General features: G+C 33.6%; 1 long non-coding RNA gene across 1 annotated transcript in view; it reads left to right on the forward strand.

The window, feature by feature from the left end:
• Positions 1–24,727, forward strand: part of LOC143059286 (uncharacterized) — a 40,332-nt gene extending 15,605 nt beyond the window's left edge. The window contains exon 2 of the long non-coding RNA XR_012973469.1: positions 22,105–24,727. This is a non-coding gene — a long non-coding RNA (uncharacterized LOC143059286). The remainder of the gene's footprint in view (positions 1–22,104) is intronic.
• The last annotated feature ends 286 nt before the right edge of the window (positions 24,728–25,013 follow it).

Genomic DNA, 25,013 nt, shown 5'->3' on the forward strand with positions numbered 1-25,013 from the left:
TCAACAAGAACCTACTATACCAATAGGCCATTCAACAAGAACCTACTTTACCAATAGGATATTAAACAAGTACATATCATACTGTAGGACATTCAACAAGAACCTACTATACTGTAGGACATTCAACAAGAACCTACTATACCAATAGGATATCCAACAAGTACCTAACATACTGTAGGACATTCAACAAGTACCTATCATACTGTAGGATATTCAACAAGGACCTACTATACTATAAGGACATTCAACAAGTACCTGTCATACTGTAGGAGATTCAACAAGAACCTACTATACCAATAGGACATTCAACAAAAACCTACTATACCAATAGGACATTCAACAAGTACCTGTCATACTGTAGGACATTCAACAAGAACCTACTATACCAACAGGACATTCAACAAGAACCTACTATACCAATTGGACATTAAACAAGTACCTGTCCTACTGTAGAACATTCAACAAGAACCTACTATACCAATTGGACATTCAACAAGAACCTACTATACCAATAGGACATTCAACAAGTACCTGTCATACTGTAGGACATTCAACAAGAACCTACTTTACCAATAGGACATCCAACAAGTACCTAACATACTGTAGGATATCCAACAAGTACCTAACATACTGTAGGATATCCAGCAAGTACCTATCATACTGTAAGATATTCAACAAGGACCTACTATACCATTAGGACATTCAACAAGTATTTGCCATACTGTAGGACATTCAACAAGTACCTATCATACTGTAGGACATTCAACAAGAACCTACTATACCAATAGGACATTCAACAAGTACCTGCTATACCTATAGGACATTCAACAAACACCTGATATAACTAGATGACATTCAACAAGTACCTTCTATGATATTTGGTCAAGAAATAAGCAATTTATACAAAGTATTAGAAATGAATTGTTTCTGTACCCTTGTTGGCCCCTCATTCCTAAACAGTTAGGGCCATAACCCCCAAAAGCCATCCCAACCTTCCTTTTCCGGTATGGAACCTTATGGTACAATTTCAGAAAGATCTATACACTAACACAAGTTAGTGTCTGGAAACTCAAAAAATGCTTATTTGGACCGCTTTTTAGACCCTTTTAAAATTCTTAAACTGTTGTGGCCATAACCCCCAAAATCAATCCCAACCTTCTTTTTGTGGTTTCATAGAGATCCATTTACTTAAACTAAAATTATTGTCTGGAAACTAAGTGTCTTCGGACGACGCAGACGACGACGACGTGATACCACAATACGACTGCAAAATTTTTTTGCGGTCGTATACAAATTATTGTTACATTAGAGACTAGTTTAATAAATCTAGCGTACATTGAAGTGCATTAATGTAACAATAACGCAATGTAACATGGTAGCCGTAGACCTAAATAATATGTTACATTTGTAATTATTCAGATCCCTACCCAACCATTTATTCCGGCAACTATTAGTAGTCTCCAATGTAACAATAATGTTTTTGTAATTTAGATGTAGCCAGTGCAATAAAAATATCTACAATATGTGTTGCCCAGTGCGGGTAGCTGACTATGCAGTATGGGCTTTGCTCATTGTTGAAGGCCATACGGTGACCTATAGTTTTTACTTTCTGTGTCATTTTTGTCTCTTGTGGAGAGTTGTCTCATTGGTAATCATACAACATTTTCTTTATTAACATAAGCCCTTAATTAAGCAGCATAACTTATATAGTATTTTCACATCTATTTCTTTCTGATTGGGAATAATTAATATACGTCAATTGAAAGTACATATATATTGACGATCTTGCCCCTGGCTACACAAACACATACTAATGATATACACACAGTCAATGCCTCGGGCAGAAGTTCTGTTCATACTTTGGGACAAAATTCAAGAAATTCATATTTCCTTATATCCTGTATATACTCCCTACCTGCTAAGGAATTTGAATGCATGTTTATGGTCATTACACGTAGATCTTTGATTACTCGAAGTTACTGAAAGCTTGATTGATTGATGGATTGTTTAACGTCCAGTGGCAAATAGTTCATGCATGTTCAGGACAAAATCAAAATAATGACAAATATAACAGGAAGCTAGGTTCTGTAATAGGGGTCGTCGAGGACGAAGGTCTGGAAATTTGGAAATCCCATGCATTGGCAAATGAGGGTTTATTGGATAGGAACATAAATTTAGAATTTCAGTAGACCACCTACGAACCCCTCAAAGAGTTGTTGCAAGTTTCTTAACGTGCAGAGAGCGTGGCATTCTCTCTACATCATGCATCGGATTTAACGTCCCCATTCTGACCTGAATTGACTGCGTCTGTATACATCCTGCACAGCCAAACGGACGCCCAACTTTGGCACGGTTTTATGTAGGTAGAATGAAGACTAAGTGGGAAGCTAGTTGAAAACCAGCAACTAATTAACAAAAAATCATGTGTGTAAGTTGAGGTGGCAATAAGTCCTTACGTAAAACAAAAATTTACGCCTCGTTCCAGAGAGGGACATGAAAGGCTTCTCTTTTGGTGAATAATTTGTCGTTACAGCTCATTTACTTATAACTAAGTTGAGGTTTATTCTAGCATTTGTTGATAGAAGCGAAATGATCTGAACGAAAGTTCTAGTTATATTTTCTATATAAAGGGGGGATATGATGACATTTAAGTATATCCAATACTCCATTCACTAATAGTTACTAGTGTATACATGATATTTGATAATTAAAGAGTTTTGATGACTTCTCTATCGTGCATCTGCAGATAGCGTTGTTTATTAATTTTTTTATACAAAAATTATGTGTAGACACGTGCCTAACGTGCCTAAGGCAGCTACGCCCCTGGAAGAAACAAGGTAACTCAACTGTATGCATTGGACTAATAGTTTGTATGTTTACTTAGTCCAGACTCCAAGTTAGGGAAATCGTATTACAATTATTTGAATGTAAAAAATGGAAGGGTCGAAATTCCGTGTCTTATTTGACTAGTAAAAAGATGCATACAAATCGCTTATGTCGACCCAAGTAAATAAATCGATCGAGAATTTAGTCAGTGGTTCACTTGAATGTGACATTATGTTTTGATTTGTTCCTGAACTTAAATATTGATATGAATAGATCTTTTCAAAGCTCTGATAGGGGCAATGCAGAATATTTAACCACGGTACTGTGGTATGTTTGCCAAATATCGGTCATTCTCAATTTGTTTTGTCCCTAAAACGCTTTTATTTTGGCAAGTTCAGAAACTATTAAAAGAAAATCTAATTAAACATTTAATATTTAATGGTTTATAATCATTAAATAGTTCAAACTTTCCTAAAATACTTGTCAGGGTCGATATAAGATGGTCCGAGCACAGGCACTAGACGTTCTGTCAATAGTATAAAAATATTGGCAATTGGAAGAAAATAGTGTCCATGCATATATATAATACTAGACGTTCTGTCAATAATATAAAAATATTGGCATTTGGAAGAAAATAGTGTCCATATATATAATATAGTGTCCATATATATAATATATTATATATATGGACACTAATTTCTTCCAATTGCCAATATTTTTATACTATTGACAGAACGTCTAGTGCCTGTGGTCCGAGTTAACTTAACATAGACTAGTCTCCAAAATTTCTACGGACCGACTTGTCCAATAATCATCATTAAAGCGTTTGACAGATAATGATTGATTTGCCTTATATTAAACGCTAAGGTTACATTGATGTTTATTTTTTAATATTAATAAATGATTTTTTAATAATAAAAAATCATTGTATTATTTAATATTAAAAATTCATTTATTAATATTAAGAAATCAGACTGAATATTTAATATTAAAAAATGATTTTTTAATATTAATAAATGAATTTTTAATATTAAATATTCATTTATTAATATTAAAAAATCAGCGTATTATTTAATATTAAAAATTCGATTTATTAATATTAAAAAATGATTTATTAATATTAAAAAATCATTTATTAATATTAATAAATGATTTTTTAATATTAATAAATAGGGAATAAATTCCACAACGGCTTGCCATAAAATGTAGACATGTTATACATTACTGTAATGATAAATACATTTTGATTTGCGATATAACAACTTTTAGTGGGGTTGACATCTTAGAAAGCGGCATATAACGGAACATCGACACCGCCTGACATTTTCACTTAAATGCAAGTGATATATACTATATAGGATTATTTTTTTTGAGACCAAGTGCCTGTGCATCGGATCGATAATATGTAGCTTATTTAAATGTGTATTTTTGTCTAGACGCCATCTAGTTAACTACTGAGTTGACTTCCGAATGTATCCGATAGTCATATAAGCAATATAAACATAAATATAAATAGATAGGAACTTGTGCAATTGGATTTTTTTTAATGTCTGTTTAATTTAGATATGTCCTATTTTCGGTGCAAAATATAGTTAGCATGCATTTTGTGTCCGGGGATACATGGACACGTATATATAGAACTATATAAACAGATAAACAATCAATGTCTATTATAGTGGCTACAGTAGCCCAGTGTTATATAAAACTTGTAATTTAGGCGGACACAGCTGGACACAACGGTATTCCTATATAAAACTTAAATATCTGCTAGCTACAGGTGGACACAGCTGTACACAGTACTAATCCTATATAAAACTTATGAATATGGGGCTACAGGCGGACACAACTGGACACAACGTTATTTCTATATAATACTTCTGAATATGGGGCTACAGGCGGACACAACTGGACACAACGCTATTTCTATATAATACTTCTACATATGGGGGTTACAGGCGGACACAACTGGACACAACGTTATTTCTATATAAAACTTCTGAATATGGGTGCTACAGGCGGACACAAGTGGACACAACGTAATTTCTATATAAAACTTATAAAATATGCTGGCTACAAGTGGACACAGCTGGACACAACGTTATTTCTATATAAAACTCCTAAAAATGAGGGGACACAGGAAGACACAAGTGGACACAACGTAATTTCTATATAAAACTTATAAAATATGCTGGCTACAGGTGGACACAGCTGGACACAATGCTATTTCTATATAAAACTTCTAGAAATGAGGGGATACAGGCGGACACAAGTGGACACAACGTAATTTCTATATAAAACTTCTAAAAATGAGGGGACACAGGCGGACACAAGTGGACACAACGCAATTTCTATATAAAACTTATGAAAACTGCTGGCTACAGACGGACACAGCTGGACACAACGTTATTTCTATATAAAACTTCTAAAAATGAGGGGACACAGGCGGACACAAGTGGACACAATGTAATTTCTATATAAAACTTATAAAATATGCTGGCTACAGGTGGACACAGCTGGACACAATGCTATTTCTATATAAAACTTCTAGAAATGAGGGGATACAGGCGGACACAAGTGGGCACAACGCAATTTCTATATTAAACTTCTAAAAATGAGGGGACACAGGCGGACACAAGTGGACACAACGTAATTTCTATATAAAACTTATAAAATATGCTGGCTACAGGTGGACACAGCTAGACACAGTGCTATTTCTATATAAAACGTCTAGAAATAAGGGGATACAGGCGGACACAAGTGGACACAACGTAATTTCTATATAAAACTTATAAAATATGCTGGCTACAGGTGGACACAGCTGGACACAACGTTATTTCTATATAAAACTTCTAAAATGAGGGGACACAGGCGGACACAAGTGGACACAACGTAATTTCTATATAAAACTTCTAGAAATGATGGGATACAGGCGGACACAAGTGGACACAACGCAATTTCTATATTAATAAAATTGAGAAAGGAAATGATGAATATGTCAAAGCGACAACCACCCGACCATAGAGCAAACAACAGCCGAAGGCAACCAATGGGTCTTCAATGTAGCGAGAATTCCCGCACCCGTAGGTGTCCTTCAGCTGGCCCCTAAAATATGCATAATAGTACAGTGATAATGGACGTCATACTAAACTCCGAATTATACACAAGAAACTAAAATTTAAAATCATACAAGACTAACAAAGGCCAGAGGCTCCTGACTTGGGACAGGCGCAAAATTGCGGCGGGGTTAAACATGTTTATGAGATCTCAACCCTCCCCCTATACCTCTAGCCAATGTAGAAAAGTAAAACAATAACAATACGTACATTAAAATTCAGTTCAAGAGAAGTCCGAGTCTGATGTCAAAAGATGTAACAAAAGAAAATAAATAAAATGACAATAATACATAAATAACAACAGACTACTAGCAGTTAACTGACATGCCAGCTCCAGACCTCAATTAAACTGATTGAAAGATTATGTCTTCATCATATGAAAATCAGGTACAATCCCTCCCGTTAGGGGTTTAGTATCATACTATCATAAAATATATGAGAAGAACATAACCCGTGTCATGCCAACAACTGTTTTTTTTAGAAATAAATGTGTTTAGTTCCGATGCAAAGACCCTATCAGTGAATCAATGTTAAAGCCAAAATATGCAATCTTTAATGACCTGACAACAGTATCGTAACTATATCCCCTTTTAATAAGTCTATTTAAAGGTTTTGTTAGTTTCTGAGGAGAATACTGACATAACTTATAAAATATGCTGGCTACAGGTAGACACAGCTGGACACAATGCTATTTCTATATAAAACTTCTTGAAATGAGGGGATACAGGCGGACACAAGTGGACACAACGCAATTTCTATATAAAACTTATGAAAACTGCTGGCTACAGACGGACACAGCTGGACACAACGTTATTTCTATATAAAACTTCTAGAAATAAGGGGATACAGGCGGACACAAGTGGACACAACGCAATTTCTATATAAAACTTATAAAATATGCTGGCTATAGGTGGACACAACTGGACACAGTACTATTCCTATATTAAATGTCTGAATATGGGGGGCTACAGGCGGACACAACTGGACACAACGTTATTTCTATATAAAACGTCTAGAAATAAGGGGATACAGGCGGACACAAGTGGACACAACGCAATTTCTATATAAAACTTATAAAATATGCTGGCTACAGGTGGACACAAGTGGACACAACGTTATTTCTATATAAAACTTCTAAAAATGAGGGGACACAGGCGGACACAAGTGGACACAACGCAATTTCTATATAAAACTTATAAAATATGCTGGCTACAGGTAGACACAGCTGGACACAATGCTATTTCTATATAAAACTTCTAGAAATGAGGGGATACAGGCGGACACAAGTGGACACAACGCAATTTCTATATAAAACTTATGAAAACTGCTGGCTACAGACGGACACAGCTGGACACAACGTTATTTCTATATAAAACTTCTAGAAATAAGGGGATACAGGCGGACACAAGTGGACACAACGCAATTTCTATATAAAACTTATAAAATATGCTGGCTATAGGTGGACACAACTGGACACAGTACTATTCCTATATTAAATGTCTGAATATGGGGGGCTACAGGCGGACACAACTGGACACAACGTAATTTCTATATAAAACTTATAAAATCTGCTGGCTACAGGTGGACACAGCTGGACACAACGTTATTTCTATATAAAACTTCTAGAATTGAGGGGATACAGGCGGACACAACGTAATTTCTATATAAAACTTATAAAATATGCTGGCTACAAGTGGACACAGCTGGACACAACGTTATTTCTATATAAAACTCCTAAAAATGAGGGGACACAGGAAGACACAAGTGGACACAACGTAATTTCTATATAAAACTTATAAAATATGCTGGCTACAGGTGGACACAGCTGGACACAATGCTATTTCTATATAAAACTTCTAGAAATGAGGGGATACAGGCGGACACCAGTGGACACAACGCAATTTCTATATAAAACTTATGAAAACTGCTGGCTACAGACGGACACAGCTGGACACAACGTTATTTCTATATAAAACTTCTAAAAATGAGGGGACACAGGCGGACACAAGTGGACACAACGTAATTTCTATATAAAACTTATAAAATATGCTGGCTACAGGTGGACACAGCTGGACACAATGCTATTTCTATATAAAACTTCTAGAAATGAGGGGATACAGGGGGACACAAGTGGACACAACGCAATTTCTATATAAAACTTATGAAAACTGCTGGCTACAGACGGACACAGCTGGACACAACGTTATTTCTATATAAAACTTCTAGAAATAAGGGGATACAGGCGGACACAAATGACACAACGCAATTTCTATATAAAACTTATAAAATATGCTGGCTATAGGTGGACACAACTGGACACAGTACTATTCCTATATTAAATGTCTGAATATGGGGGGCTACAGGCGGACACAACTGGACACAACGTAATTTCTATATAAAACTTATAAAATCTGCTGGCTACAGGTGGACACAGCTGGACACAACGTTATTTCTATATAAAACTTCTAGAATTGAGGGGATACAGGCGGACACAACGTAATTTCTATATAAAACTTATAAAATATGCTGGCTACAAGTGGACACAGCTGGACACAACGTTATTTCTATATAAAACTCCTAAAAATGAGGGGACACAGGAAGACACAAGTGGACACAACGTAATTTCTATATAAAACTTATAAAATATGCTGGCTACAGGTGGACACAGCTGGACACAATGCTATTTCTATATAAAACTTCTAGAAATGAGGGGATACAGGCGGACACAAGTGGACACAACGCAATTTCTATATAAAACTTATGAAAACTGCTGGCTACAGACGGACACAGCTGGACACAACGTTATTTCTATATAAAACTTCTAGAAATAAGGGTATACAGGCGGACACAAGTGGACACAACGCAATTTCTATATAAAACTTATAAAATATGCTGGCTATAGGTGGACACAACTGGACACAGTACTATTCCTATATTAAATGTCTGAATATGGGGGGCTACAGGCGGACACAACTGGACACAACGTAATTTCTATATAAAACTTATAAAATCTGCTGGCTACAGGTGGACACAGCTGGACACAACGTTATTTCTATATAAAACTTCTAGAATTGAGGGGATACAGGCGGACACAACGCAATTTCTATATAAAACTTATAAAATCTGCTGGCTACAAGTGGACACAGCTGGACACAACGTTATTTTTGTATAAAACTTATAAAATCAGGCAATCCCTCCACCATTGAATATTAAATTCATGTATTTGGCAGGAAACGTGCGATTTTCACGAAATGTTTAAAGGGGGATGGGGAAATGAAATGGCACATCCTGCATTTTTCATCAAAGTGAAGATCACAGCCTGTTTATCTCAAATCAATTTTGGCCCCCTCCCGGTTTCCGTTTCACCCATAAAAATTAAATCTCATCTTACTTACCACTAAAATATTTCTTTAATATATTACTTTTTAACGATGTTGCAGTTTAAAAAAAAGTCTCAAACCTGTTAACACACATCTTATGCTTGAAATGGTTCTTTTGTTTTTATCAAATTATTAGATTCCTGATTTTTTTTCTAGAAAAAAAACTCCGTTAGAGGGAAATGAAAAAAAATGTGTTTATACTATAACTTACATTTACTAATTTGAGGTCATTTAAGTTTCTCAAATGTTTAGTCTTGCAAAATGTAATACTTCCTTTAAACGTCGTACAAGTCGGATACAAAACAAAAGTAACAAAAAAACAGGCCGGAAACAACCTGCCGTATAGTTTTTCTGCACTTGTAGTCAGGTCAAGGTCCTCGGCTACCGCCTCGGACCTTGACCTGACTACTCGTGCAGAAAAACTATCCGGCAACGGTTGTTACCGGCCTGTTTCTTTGTTACCTTTGTATTGTATTTAATATTTGCATATAGCAGTAGGCTTTGTAAAATTACATAATTTCAAATCTTTTGTAAATAGAAAGTTATTTAATATTTTATCGACACGCGCCTCAATCTGTTGATTGTCACCTGTGTCATTGATAAGAAATTCACCTTCGCTCAACCAGAGACATATATATATATATGTCGTGTACAAGTTGCGATTTTGTACAGGTTATAACATGTACAAAAATATTGTACATGTTATAACTTGTATAATGCAAAAATACAAGTTACAACATGTACAAAAGTACCTCATACATGTTATAACCTGTACAAAATATTGCTTAGAAATGGTTTTAACTTGTACAAAATCGAAAAATAAGGATATTTTTCTATTATCGAAGTGGGGCGTCCGTTTGGCTGTGCGGGATGTATCAAGTTCGCAGTCACGTCCGGTCAGAAGGGGACGTTAAATCCGATGCCTCGTGTAAAGAGAGTGCCACGCTCTTTGCACGTTAAGAACCCTTGCAACAACTCTTCGAGGGGTCCGTAGGTGGCCTGTTGCAAGGCAAAATTTCTGTCTGTATCCAATATACCCTCATTTTCCAGTGGCAGTCCAAATTTCCCAGACCAACTTCCTCTATTATAACAACCTACCTATTGTATTTATTGTTAACTTGTTCTCGTCCTGAATATGCATGAAATATTTGCCACTGGACGTTAAGCAACCAACAATCAATCAATCAATCAATCTATTATCGCAACAGATGATATAGACCTCAATAATAGTTATCAAAGGTATCAGGATTATAATTTAGTACGCCAGACGCGCGTTTCATCTACATTAGACTCATCAGTGACGCTCATATCAAAATATTTATAAAGCCAAACAAGTACAAAGTTGAAGAGCATTGAGGATCCAAAATTTCAAAAAGTTGTGCCAAATACGGCTAAGGTAATCTATGCCTGGGATAAGAAAATCCTTAGTTTTTCGAAAATAACATTTTCAATAACATTTTCATAACTTTTGTATTATTCCTTCATGTTATAATTAGTGTGTTTTGTCCTATTTTTATACAGTTAATGTTCATGCAGGGGTCGGTATTACGAAGCTTTCCTAAGACCTTTCATAAGATATATCTTAGGACACTTATATAGGTCATGATGAAGGCCAAAAATGTTGAAAAGTAGATCCAAAGATATTGATAATGAAGCGTGGTCCAATGAAAACTATTTCAGCTCTCTCTTGCTTTTACAGAGTAAGCATATAAGACATTGTTTTAGTCTTTGCATGCTATAAAAACGAGAGGGAGGAGTATTTCCCAAAATTATTAGGATTTGTTCTTAAATTTTTTGGAAGAATTTAGTTACTAGTATCTTATGTAATTGTCATTAAGGAATGCAAGCTTTTAGTAAATAGTTTCACACTTATTTAAGCCATGATGGACTGCATAAAACATACAATAACATGCCGCTGAAACACATTTTGCCAACATAAGTCATGAAACATATTTTTCTGAAACTTTGTGATCATTGTCCTCTACAGAAAAAGAAACGTTCTGGTTTAATTATTGTTGTTCTTTATGCATTGGTGAATTTAAATGTATATTTTACTTCATTAAGATTTATTTTAAATTTTGTACAAGTTAAAACCATTTTTAAGCAATATTTTGTACAGGTTATAACATGTATGAGGCACTTTTGTACATGTTATAACTTGTATTTTTGCATTATACAAATTATAACATGTACAATATTTTTGTACATGTTATAACCTGTACAAAATCGCAACTTTGTACACGACATATACATATGTGTATATATGTCTTATATACATATGTGTATATGTTACAATGAATTTGTATAATCAGGGATTATGTAGAATCCCTGATTTTTCAGGGAATATGTAGAATCACTTAAATCATTAGTAATTATATATAATCCCTGAAAATGACCAGTGATTTTACATAATCACTGAACATTTTAATAATTATTCTACAAATTCCCTAACATTTTTTTCAGGGATTATGAATAATTTAAGGATCCTTTGTTTGATAAAAAGAATAATACATATAGACTAATCATCTTTTTTTTACTTTCATAGTTTAGTTTAAACATATTTTATTTGCTGAATTAAAGCAAAATGGATTAGACATAAGTAAATCATACTTTCATATTCCTTGTAGATGAAATAATTTTGCTTTTAAACACAGAGGATGATCTGAAAGATACAACCAACTGAAGGTTTAGAGATAAAGTTGAAGACTTTCAAAATTAATATTGTCAAGATTCACTTTAAAGCGATAACTTTACATGTATTTTTTGTTTATTAAAAGCCAGAGTCCAATGGATATTCATGTTCTATTTGTAATTAAACAGAGCATGTTATTTGTGGTACATAGAAAACAAATGGTGAAGACGATTATGGAACATCTGTTGTTTTTTGTTTTTTTTGTTCAAATGAACAAGATATTTAAACAGAGAGAACTTACGCATCTAAATGTATAGAAAAACTAAGGATTGACAATTAGAACAAAAGTTTAGAGGAAACTGGCATTTGGTGTAATATTCTCTTAGCATGATTTCACAGGGTAAAAAAGGAAAGGGGATACCAAAAAACTTAATGATAATTGTTCACCAAAAGTCTGAAAAAAGGATATCGCCTGGCCAAAAAACATGGTTTCTTGCTCGAACCAGTTCGGTGTTGCTAATTCCCTTTTTGGGGGGTACCTACAGATGTTTTTTACTGAACACTTTATTTCTCTTAAGCGGGTCATAAAATCTGATTCGATATGTGAATGAAAATGGTTTCTAAAATGTGGATATTGTGGTAATAACAGATGTGAGGCATTTATTTTGATATATTGTTTTTAACATTTTAATATATTGTGCTTAACATTTAAAAAAAAAATAGGGTTATCATTTTGATATGTTGTGCTTAACATTTTACAGTTTATGTTTATACAGTGTAATGCTGTTTTATTTTGATCATTTATAGCATAAATTATTTGACTTTTATTTATTTTCTTTATAAATTAAAACTATTTCTTCATTTCAGTTATTATGTATAATTATCCCTGACTTTTTTTCTAGTGATTATACATAATCCCTGAAAATTTTAGTGATTATATATAATCCCTAAACTGGCCAGTGATTCTACATAATCCCTGAAAATTTCAGGGATTTTACATAATCACTGATTATACAAATTCACTGTAACATATATATGTCTCTGGCTCAACCTTGACCCGGCTATAATCGAAACCTTACAATTCACTTGTATACTGATTAAACATGTATATGGTATTTTAAAATGTTCTGTTTTTGTTGTTACTATATATCGTGTTTATTTTGTATTTCTGTCTCTGTTATATTCTTTACTTCTATCATGTCTATAGTAATAGCGTATTATCTACTCTTATTTTTTGATATTTTTATCCTTTTAATTTCGTTTTCTTGTTTGTAAAGTTAATTTTTTGCTGATCTCTGGTAAAGTATGGAATCAGGGTCGTGTTCGGAACGAAGTTTCATGTTTCCATCAGATGATCTGCATATGACTGTGACATATAGACGGCGGCATATTATTTCCACGTGAAAAGACATGTTCAGCAACAAATTCGTATTTACTGACCGTTGCAATTTATTATATTTATAACATTAATTTTATAACTATACAAAATACACATAAGAATAACAATAAATTTATATGATTTGTTAGGAATACAACTACAATATAACGGATTAAAACCTTGCTTTCTAACCAATCCATTCATGTAACGGACCGGCAACTTTCTTTATTTAATACGAAAATCTACAGTGCCGTTATACACATGCATGATCGAAAAGATATTATATTCCTGCATCACGTGATTTTTACCGTGTGGAGCTTACATTTGAATAAATACCGAATATGGAAAGTGAAACTACAATTCAAAACATAAAGTCGGAAGGCACAAATAAGAAAAAGAAAGTTTTTTTTTGGCAAAAGGTGCAGGTAAATTCTTTCCGTGTTCAAAATATACATGAAATATTTGCCACTGCCCCTTTTCTAATCTATGAATTCTAACCCTGAGTTTCTATATGTTACTCCATGCCAAGAAATCCTCGCTAAAAATTCCGGTCGACCCCCTACGGTAGTCATTAGTAGCTAAAGATTTGATTTCATTGAAGGAATTAATTTATGACCTTCATGTACGTGTCGCTTAGAACACAGCCATATACCAAATGGTCAATATTAATCATCCATGTAATTTGCTCTATGGGGTGTTTGCAGAATTTCAACGGAGGCAATTTCTTGGCATGGTTAACTTCTATAACACATTGTGAATATTTTGGTTTCTTAAATCACTAAAGTATATGCCTATTACATTATAAAAGAAAATGTTATTCATCGTCAATTGTTGAAATAAGGATGAATTGTTAAAAAAAAAAGGCATTGACATCAATTATAAAGCTATCTTTCATAGAAGACAGTTATGATAAGAACTTTGAACAAAAAGAAAAAAAACTTTTAAAATTGGTAGACGGCAGATTAATCAGAAAGAAAATGTCATTAGTATTAAATGTAATCCCTATTGAGGACGAGTTTCATTATGTTTTTGCATATTCGGCAAAACTAGACAAACGCTGTTAGAACATTAGTGGATCCCTTAGGATACCACGTTTTGTAATGGATTCGGTTGATAATTTAACGTTTGCAAATGAAATAAAATGAATAGAAATTTTTCCGACTTGTATGTGTTTATTACCTTCACAGTGACACCTAATTTTTAAAGATCAGACGACCTAATCAACACGGTTATCGGTATTGAATATGATCATCGGTCGTGCATGGCTAATCCCAAATAACGGTTCGTGCCGATAAAATTGATTTAAAAAAAAACAACAAACTATAAGCATTCCTTTACGTTCACTCTATCCTGAGTGGACTTTTTTTTATGTCATGACGTACTCCAAAATGTTGCTTCATTTTGTTGATTTAGAAAAATGAACACAAAAATCCATATAGAAATTGGTAGATGGGGAAATATTCAGAGAGAAAATCGTATTTGTACTTTGTGTAAATTCTGTAATATTGGCGACGAGTTCCATTTTAAAATGTTCGGCAATAGACAAAAGTAGACGAATGCTTCTAACGCATCATTTTGTAAACAGACCACATAACTGAAAAATATCAGTATCTAATGTGTGAAAATATTTACGTTAAGATGTAATGAAAAAAAAACAATCTTATATGCATAATTCAAATGAACATAATTAATTAGAATAATTATTTACGGAAAAAATAAGTTATTAAATTATGTCGCATAAAAAAAACGGTTGAAAATTATGTAAACAATTTACGTCGCATTAAAAATATTTAACAAAAAATGTAGTGAAAAAATGGCCGAATCCGTTTGAGAAATTCATGATGTGCATAAATTTTAAATCATCTTTCAAATTATCGAAACTGTTATATATGTTGTGAACATTATGAGTAAAGTTCAAATCTTAAAAGTCATTATATAGACAACTGTTCAATAAAAAAATGTCAGAGCAATGAGTACATAAACGATCTTTAACAGGCTTGGTGTATCTTCCAGTCTCAATAACTAACGGGAGCAAGCCTGCACGAAAAAGGACTGTATCACGCCGGTTCGATCGTGGAATAATTTTTGAAATAAACGGTTCAACGGAGCAGTTGCATTGGTATTGCCTGTATGTTATAACTTTCCATTGTCTTTTCCGCGATCGTTAAAGAGTTCTCTCTGCCATTCTGTGTTATTTATGATGTATGACTTTTTTCAAGGCTACTTTTGTACTCATTGTCAGTCACATCACAAACAAAGTAACAATGTTCCTAATTTCCAACAGGTTGACTGTATTGTTCACCTCCTTATTTCAACCTTTCCGTCGACGTGATATCCGACTCCAAATACCAGTCAACAAAAGAAACGATACACGACTTTTTTTTTAAATTAAAGATGAAGTCTTCCGTTTATAAGACTAATATTCAAATAGTTTTTTGCTCTCATGACGTCATTTGGCGAAATTTAAACCTTAAAGGAGATACCACCGGATAAAAAAAAGTATAAAAAAACAGTCCCAATGGTTCGGCTTGCTGATTTTGCTAGTTTCTTGGTAATTTTTCTAAATGTATTTAGTGTTCGTCAAGCCAAATATAAGGGTATTTATAAGACTACGTTATTGTTAAATCATTATTACTACTTGTAAAATTAAAGTCTCAAATATCAAACGATGGTGTTCTAAAGAGAACTACTTTCATCCTTTCTGGGTTTATGAAAAACTTTCAAGATGAGCACAAGTCTGTCAGGACATTAAGCATGCGTTGTAAACTCTGTTCGTCCGGCGCGTATTTAAACTTTTGATATTAAATAAAGAATATCACAGTAACATAATAACATTTATGTAAAATACAAATATGCACACAAAAAAAAATGAAAAAAATAATACTGAAGGGGAATACATATGGTTTGCAAATCATAATTTTATCAAAAAAACTTTTTTCTTCTAAGAAAAAATCTATTCAATGGAGGAGCTTAAAACATGTGTATGTATTTGCAAGTTTATAAGAGCAATAAATCTAATCTATGTATTCATTCTGTCAAAGTCATCATTAAGTTCAAGTGATTTTTAAAAAAAAATCGTATCGGATGTCTGTGTATAAAGCTATTTAAGTTAAGATTTTCCTTAAGTTAAGGAAACTCCGCCCTTTTTATCTCAGTGGTATGCATAAAAAGTCCTAAACTAACTAAAGTATTTCCTTAGTAAAATCTTAAGTGTTTTAAGTCACGACACAACACTTAATTGGAATGCATAAACCCCCTTTACTAAGAAAACGCCTAAGATTTCACTTAACTCTTAGGTACCGATAGAGCTACCTCAAGTTTTCAAAAATAGTTTAAAATCAGGTGAAAGTATGCGGTTTTAATATAGGTAATAAAATACTAACAATTCGTTTGTATATTGCTAAATATTAACGATCATCGTAATTTTCATCAAATCACGTATAATAGAAAAAAAAGAGATAGCATAGGCATGATAGGGTGGTTATGTACTTTATTATACAAATAATGTTATATTCCCCAATCTCGTTGTTGTGTATACTGAACAACGCATGGAATTCATGCTACTATTTTCTTTTGTTTACCGTCTGTATGAGAATGTTTGCACAAATAACTTTGAATTTCAATTGTAACCGTAAGTATACTCAGTTTCATGTATAGAGATGCGAGTTTTTCTGTGACATGTGCTTTTGACCATCCACAAGAACTTGCGGTCATCCGATGTTCAGTACTTCAGTACTTTGATTATATTGTTTTTATAGATAGAAATGAATATTGTATCGAATTTTTATGAAAAAAAAATTGTTCATTTTTTTAAATTACTAAGATAACCTCCACATTGCACCATACATTGCAAAGGCGGGAAAATTGTTAAAGCAAATTATCGATATCTCTTGTTCTTCAGAAAATAACGTTTACGAATAATGTAGATTCTGCAAACAAAAAGGTTAACAAAAGAAGCAATTGTTTAAGTGATTCGGACTTTCTATAAAATTTTATATATTGCAAAAAACTATGCAAGCCGAGTCACGATTTTCAAATTCTTCGAAAAAGAGGTCGTTTCAAATCGAAAACGAGGTCGGTGACCCATTTTTGTGAGGGCTTATTTTGAAGCATTTGAGTCTTTTGTACACGAAACGCGCGTCTGGCGTATATTCAAAATTTAGTCCTGGTATCTATGATGAGTTTATTTACATAGGCCAAAGTGTAAATACAATTTAAAGGAGATATTGTTGGTATATCTGAATAGAAGGATTTGTCTTGAAGGTTATTTACGCGCTCGATTTTCCATTTATGCCAGTTCCTCGCAACTTCGTTTATGAAATTGGATTGATTATGCTAGTAGTCCATTTATCTGGTAACTTTCCCAGTTCGAAACAATCGTTACAGATTATATAAAAAAGTTCAATGGCTGCTGTGTTTTAATTACTACTGCTGGTATCTCATCAAATCCAGAAGCTTTTCGTAGTTTCGCGAATTCGACTGCACTATACTGATCTCTTTTCGTGTGGTGGGTTCATTCAGCGTCGAAATGTCACGTTGATTGTAATCGATGTCCGGCACTATTATTTAAGCTGGCATTTGGTTAAATTCCATGATTGGACTTTTTCTTAGTAAATTATACAGGAAAAAAATCGTTAAAAGTAGTATTTTATCCTGAAACTTGCATATGAAGAACTAGGGAGGTGTTTGAGAAAATAGGCCACGAGAAACGTCTACTATTGCTTGCAGGAAACAGATTATTGTTCGGTTCCTTCCGTGTAATATATTATTTGGTACTAACAACTCTAAAAAAAAGTTATTTTGATACTTGAACTTGCCGGGATCGTTTTTCTCCGCTCGAAACCGCCACCCCGTGTCAAGCATAGCCGACATCCAGCATGTGGCGTTCTACACGGTGTAATTGTACTAAGGTAGAAAATTAATGAAAAGTGATATTGTAATATGTATTTGAAATTCAATTTGTTTTAGATTCGTTTAGTATATTTTTCAAATTATATAAACGTAATTTCAAGGAGTATGGAGTATGTTTTGAAAGGTGACAAAAAAGGGGAAGTAATTCAAATTGTTGTAAACAATTTTCGTACATAAACTAGGCCGTTATATTATTTTTCTCGTTTGTATTGTTTTGAATTGTCATTTCGGGGCCTTTTTTAGCTGACTATGCGGTATAGGCTGTACTCATCGTTATAGACCGTACGGTAACCTAATTTTTTTGTCATTTTATCTCTTGTGGAGAATTGTATCAATGGCAATCCGCATACCACATATTCTTTTTATATTTGAAATACACAAATTATTTACGACCTAAAGCTAAGGTAATTAGTGTGTTTGACACCAAAGCTGTCAAGTGAAGTCATACAATTATGTGTCAGCTAATTTGACAGTACACACAACTAGTTGAATTTCCCTTCCTGTCCATGGAAGCTAGAATTACGAAATTGCCGCCGTATTTCAAAGGAAAATCACTTAATGAAATCAGTCTGATGGATTAGGAATCATAATGAAAACGGACCATTTTCGGATTTCCTGGGTTATTTAACGACCTAGCGGATATCCCGGGTGACCCCTCAGAATTATGAAACTCTCAGTTCACACCCATAGGATACAGGTCAGTTGAAAGATATGCAACAGCCGCTGACAATTTCATAATTAAAGCGGAAAGAAAGGAGAAAATAAAAAAAATATTTTTAGTAGTTTTAAATAGTATTATACTAAAATATTTTATATCAAATACGCCTAAATATCTGATAATTATCTAGGAATATAATATATATTCTTACTTTGGATTAGTTGCATTGCCATGCGATTTTATTATCAAAAGACCAATTAAAAATTAAAGTTACCTGTACCCTGGATTAATAGATTGTATGTGCGCCTGCGCATTGCGTATTTTAAGTTAAGTAAAAGTTGCAAGAATTTGGTCAACGCAAGTTAATTTGTCCTTTTACATACTTCATATGAGGGTATAATATTATATTGACGATTTATTCACTCTATATCTTGAATATTGCACACCTTTTAATATCCAGGAATGATTTGAATATTAAATATAAGTATAGTCATTGGTGTTCTAATGTGTCCGGTGCTTAAACACAATGAAAAAAGAAATTTGCGGTATAATTCATACTTAAGAAAATTGAATCTGATTGAATTTTCTTTTGTCATTTGTCATGTGGTCATTTATATTAAATCAAGCATTTAAACTGAATTACTATATTCAATGTTTGTAATTTAACGTTGTGTCCATGTGTCCGGACACAAAATGCATGTCAACTATATTTTGCACCGAAACCTTGCCACTAATGGTTTAATTTCATTTTATAGATTAGAAATATATGTTTATTATGGTTGTTACCTGTACAAGAATGATTTTTTTTTGTGAATCAAATCGCTCAAACAAATGATAATATTCACCTTTGTTTCATTTTTAGCTCACCTGGCCCGAAGGGCCAAGTGAGCTTTTCTCATCACTTGGCGTCCGTCGTCCGTCGTCCGTCGTCCGTCGTCCGTCGTCGTCGTCGTCGTCCGTCGTCGTTAACTTTTACAAAAATCTTCTCCTCTGAAACTACTGGGCCAAATCAAACCAAACTTGGCCACAATCATCATTGGGGTATCTAGTTTAAAAAATGTGTGGCGTGACCCGGTCAACCAACCAAGATGGCCGCCACGGCTAAAAATAGAACATAGGGGTAAAATGCAGTTTTTGGCTTATAACTCAAAAACCAAAGCATTTAGAGCAAATCTGACATGGGGTAAAAATGTTTATCAGGTCAAGATCTATCTGCCCTGAAATTTTCAGATGAATCAGTCAATCGGTTGTTGGGTTGCTGCCCCTGAATTGGTAATTTTGAGGAAATTTTGCTGTTTTTGGTTATTATCTTGAATATTATTATAGATAGAGATAAACTGTAAACAGCAATAATGATCAGCAAAGTAAGATCTACAAATAAGTCAACATGACCAAAATGGTCAGTTGACCCGTTTAGGAGTTATTGCCCTTTATAGTCAATTTTAACCATTTTTCATAAATTAAATTAATCTTTTACAAAAATCTTCTCCTCTGAAACTACTGGGCCAAATTAATCCAAACTTGGCCACAATCATCTTTGGGGTATCTAGTTTAAAAAATGTGTGGCGTGACCTGGTCAACCAACCAAGATGGCCGCCACCGCTAAAAATAGAACATAGGGGTAAAATGCAGTTTTTGGCTTATAACTCAAAAACCAAAGCATTTTGAGGAAATCTGACATGGGATAAAAATGTTTATCAGGTCAAGATCTATCTGCCCTGAAATTTTCAGATGAATCGGTCAATCGGTTGTTGGGTTGCTGCCCCTGAATTGGTAATTTTGAGGAAATTTTGCTGTTTTTGGTTATTATCTTGAATATTATTATAGATAGAGATAAATTGTAAACAGCAATAATGTTCAGCAAAGTAAGATCTACAAATAAGTCAACATGACCAAAATGGTCAGTTGACCCCTTTAGGAGTTATTGCCCTTTATAGTCAATCTTTAACCATTTTTCATAAATCTAAGTAATCTTTTACAAAATCTCCACTGAAACTACTAGGCCACAATCATCTTTGGGGTATCTAGTTTGAAAAATGTGTCCGATGACCTGGCCATTCAACCAAGATGGCCGCCACGGCTAAAAATAGAACATAGGGGTAAAATGCAGTTTTTGGCTTATAACTATGAATTCAAAGCATCTAGAGCAAATCTGACAAGAAGTTAAATTGTTAATCAAGTCAATATCTATCTGCCCTGAATTTTTCAGATGAATTGGACAACTGGTTGTTGGGTTGCTGCCCTCCAATTGGTAATTTTTAAAGAAATTTTGCCGTTTTTGGTTATCTTGAATACTATTATAGATAGCGATAAACTGTAAACAGCAATAATGTTCAGCAAAGTAAGATCTACAAATAAGTCAACATGACCTAAATGGTCAATTGACCCCTTAAGGAGTTATTGCCCTTTATAGTCAATTTTTAACAATTTTCATTAATTTGGTAAATATATGTAAATTTTTACCAAATATAGTTCTCTGATATAATTGTAAGAAGCAAAATCGTTCAGTAAAGTAAGAACTTCAAACACATCACCATCACCAAAATACAATTTTGTCATGAATCCATTTGTGTCCTTTGTTTAATATGCACATAGACCAAGGTGAGCGACACAGGCTCTTTAGAGCCTCTAGTTTAATGTTGATATTCTTTCCTTTTAAAAAACTTAACACACACCATTCATGTGTTATCCATTTCTAATGTAAGGGTTGAATTGAAGTTCACATGAATCCTAATCCAATGAGGTCGAATTATTCACTAGCAAGTGAATAATTCATCTGATTCATCAATGTTTCTTACCGTATATTGACCTAATTGTAACTGCTAAAGGCGATTTATTACTTCAATATTTCTCAACATTTTAAATTTAAATGTCTCGTAGCTAGTGCCCCTTTTAAGACTAAAGCCATTTGAAGATGATTGTAACCTCTTTTTTGGTAAAAATGTGATACACAGAGAGAAAGTTTAAATGACATGCTTAAAACACGTATTCATATACATTAAACAGCAAAATAATCATTGATGCAGTTTCTTCTTAAATAATTTGCAGGTGAGCGATTCTGGGGTCTTTGGTGCCTATTGTTTCTTTGTAATCGATTATCTTCTATATTAATGTAGCCATCGTAGATTCACGGTATATAATGACTAAATTATTCGTGTAGTTGCTTGGTGACCTTTAAAACTTTATTTTTGCTTTGATAATTTCAGTATAAAATTCCTCATGGAATCGTCATCAGGTAGATTTTGTGGTAATTGTGAACATCGTCACCTTTCAACTGCTGCAGTCACTTGGTGTCCAGATTGCGACGAAGCATTTTGTTTGGAATGTGTGGATTATCACGATTCTTTAAAACTTACGAAATTCCACAAACCTATATTGCTTACTGAATTTGACAAATTACCGTCGTATATCAAGAACACAAGTATCTACTGCACGGACCATGACCAGAAATGTGAATTGTATTGTTGTAAACATCGCCAGTGTTGTTGTAATGTATGTTTAAAGGAATCACATTTTCAATGTCAAAAGCTCGACATAATACAAGATGCTGTAAAAAATGTAAAAACGTCACCAGCGCTAGAAGATATTGAAAACGATTTGAAGTGTCTAATGCTGAATTTGGATTCTTTAATCAAAAACAGACAGGAAAACAAAACTCGAATAAATGCACAGAAATTAGCATTTATGGATGAAATTAAACGTTTACGTGAACTATTTAATACCGAATTGGACGAAATGGAACAAAGTTTAAGAGATACACTAGCGTCGGACGTAGAAAAACTTGATTCTGATTTGGATATTCTTGTGCAGGAATTAGAAGTTCACAAAAGCCGCATTAATACTCTGCAGGAGGAACTGAAAACTGCTATCAGTATCGCAACTGATCTTCAAGTCTTCTTAGGACTTAAACCGTTAGAACTCAAAGTAGAAGAAGAACTTTCTTATTTTGAAACACTTACAACGAACGCAGCAATATGTGAAGTTGATATCGTCCTTGATGTACCACCTACTGTGACTGCCATATCAGAAAGCAGCAAATTGTTAGGTGAAATTTCACAGTCAAGAAAACGTAATGATTTAGAATTTGAAGTGCGAAAGAAGGAACAAGCACAACTTTTACTACCATCTGTTAATGAGTTATCGAATATCAAATTTTCTGAAATTGCAAGTTTTCAGTTACCACAAGGGGATAACGGTATCAACATATTAGGATGTACCATACTGCCAGAAGGATTGCTGGTATTTGCTGATGACCGTAACAATCGATTAATTACATGTGACAGTGTCAGTAATTTTCAACGAGAAATAGATTTATCGTTTTCACCTCGGGCTGTTACGTACATTAATAATTCAAATGTTGGTGTGACATGTCAGTCGTCTAGTATGGTCGCAGTTGTTGAACTAGTAACTGGTAAAACATTGTCGACGTTCTCGACAGTTGATCCATGTTACGGTATAAGTTTTCTAAATGACACACTGGCTATTAGAATATCGGGATTTTTCTTATTGACTACTATTCATGGGACAGTTAAAGCCAAGTTAAAGGCAATTGGCTCGACACATTGTTGTGCAGGGGAGGATAACATATTTTCTTCAAGTTCGTCCAGCCATAAAGTATTATGCTTTAACAAAGATGGCGATCTTATATGGCACTTTCAGGATTCGAAATTGCAAACTCCAAAAGATGTGGTCGTAGACGAAAATGGTTTTTTATTAGCAGTAGGTGAAAGTTCAAAAAACTGCTTTGCAATCTCTCCTGATGGAAAAACAGGCCGAGAAATTATAAGCAACTTAGACAATCCCTACTCCTTAGATTTTGATAAAACTTCAAAATTAATGGTAATCACTAACAAAAATGGTTTCGTTCGAGTGTATCACAAGCATTGAGAGCTCAAATTCAGAGGACCCTGCTTCCTACCCACATCTCATCATTTGAATATGAAACAAATAGTTTGGACAAAATTGATTGTACAGATCGTTGAATATATATTATATTAAGTAAACTTCACGTTGATCAAAAGTAAAAAAAAAATTAGTATAGGTCAAATTTATACGGTCTTAAACAATTGGCTGGCATGAAAAATACTTATACATGTAAGGCTTTTATAGAGTTTTTTTTAGAAAATAGGTTGTGAATTGTAAACCTCTACTATAGTCTATTCCAATTTATTTACAACTGATAAATATACCATGGAAGATTTAGGACTTTACGAATGATTTACAAATTAGCATGAAGCCTTGTTTTCTGGTTTTATTGTAGTATCGAGTTGCTGTCTAATTTGTATCTACATACATCTCAAGATTTATACATGTATAGTGTGTCTTGCCTTAAATCTAATTGAAATACAGATCTTTGATTTTGCTATCCTCTTGTTATACGAGCACACGGCTTCTGAAAGATCCGAATGTTAACTAGAATGGTCCTTTCTGCACCTCAGATAGTCTGCCATAAGGTTTGAGATCCTAGTCATTAATATACAAATAAGGGAAATACTTAATTTCCATATTTTAATAGTTCTTCTGATTAACGTGTCATATTACATCTCAACTTGCATTGGGGTAACAGATTTATTATGCCCAATTTATGTCTGTCCGGCGCTTCAGGTTAAAGCTTTTGGTCATGGTAGTTTTTGATGAATTTATAATTCCAATCAACTTGACACTTAGTACACATGTTCTCTATGGTATGATCTTTCTAATTTTTATGCCAAATTATAGATTTTACCCCATTTTCACGGCCCACTGAACATAGAAAATGATAGTGCGGATGGGGCATCCGTTAATTCTTGTTTTACCTATTTTTTCACTTATTAATAAAAGTGAGAATAGTATTGTTGTTTGCAGTCATTCTAGAAATCTAGCAATTACATTTCAGTAAAATGATTGTATATTTAAATATACAATTCCTTGATTTCAGATACATGTATGTAAATATAAATTTCTGCATTGATTTTACAGGACTTAAACAAACTGTAACTGTGAATTACTAGTATGTTCAGGAATTAAATTTTGATTATTTGACAAATTTACAATTTCACTTTCTGAAAATCCAGGGAAACATCTCCCTGTACACCAAGATTCAAAAAGGAGGTCAGGAGTTTTTTTTTATTAGTAT

This window comes from Mytilus galloprovincialis, chromosome 14 (assembly GCF_965363235.1).
Source record: "Mytilus galloprovincialis chromosome 14, xbMytGall1.hap1.1, whole genome shotgun sequence".
Classification (NCBI taxonomy): domain Eukaryota; kingdom Metazoa; phylum Mollusca; class Bivalvia; order Mytilida; family Mytilidae; genus Mytilus; species Mytilus galloprovincialis.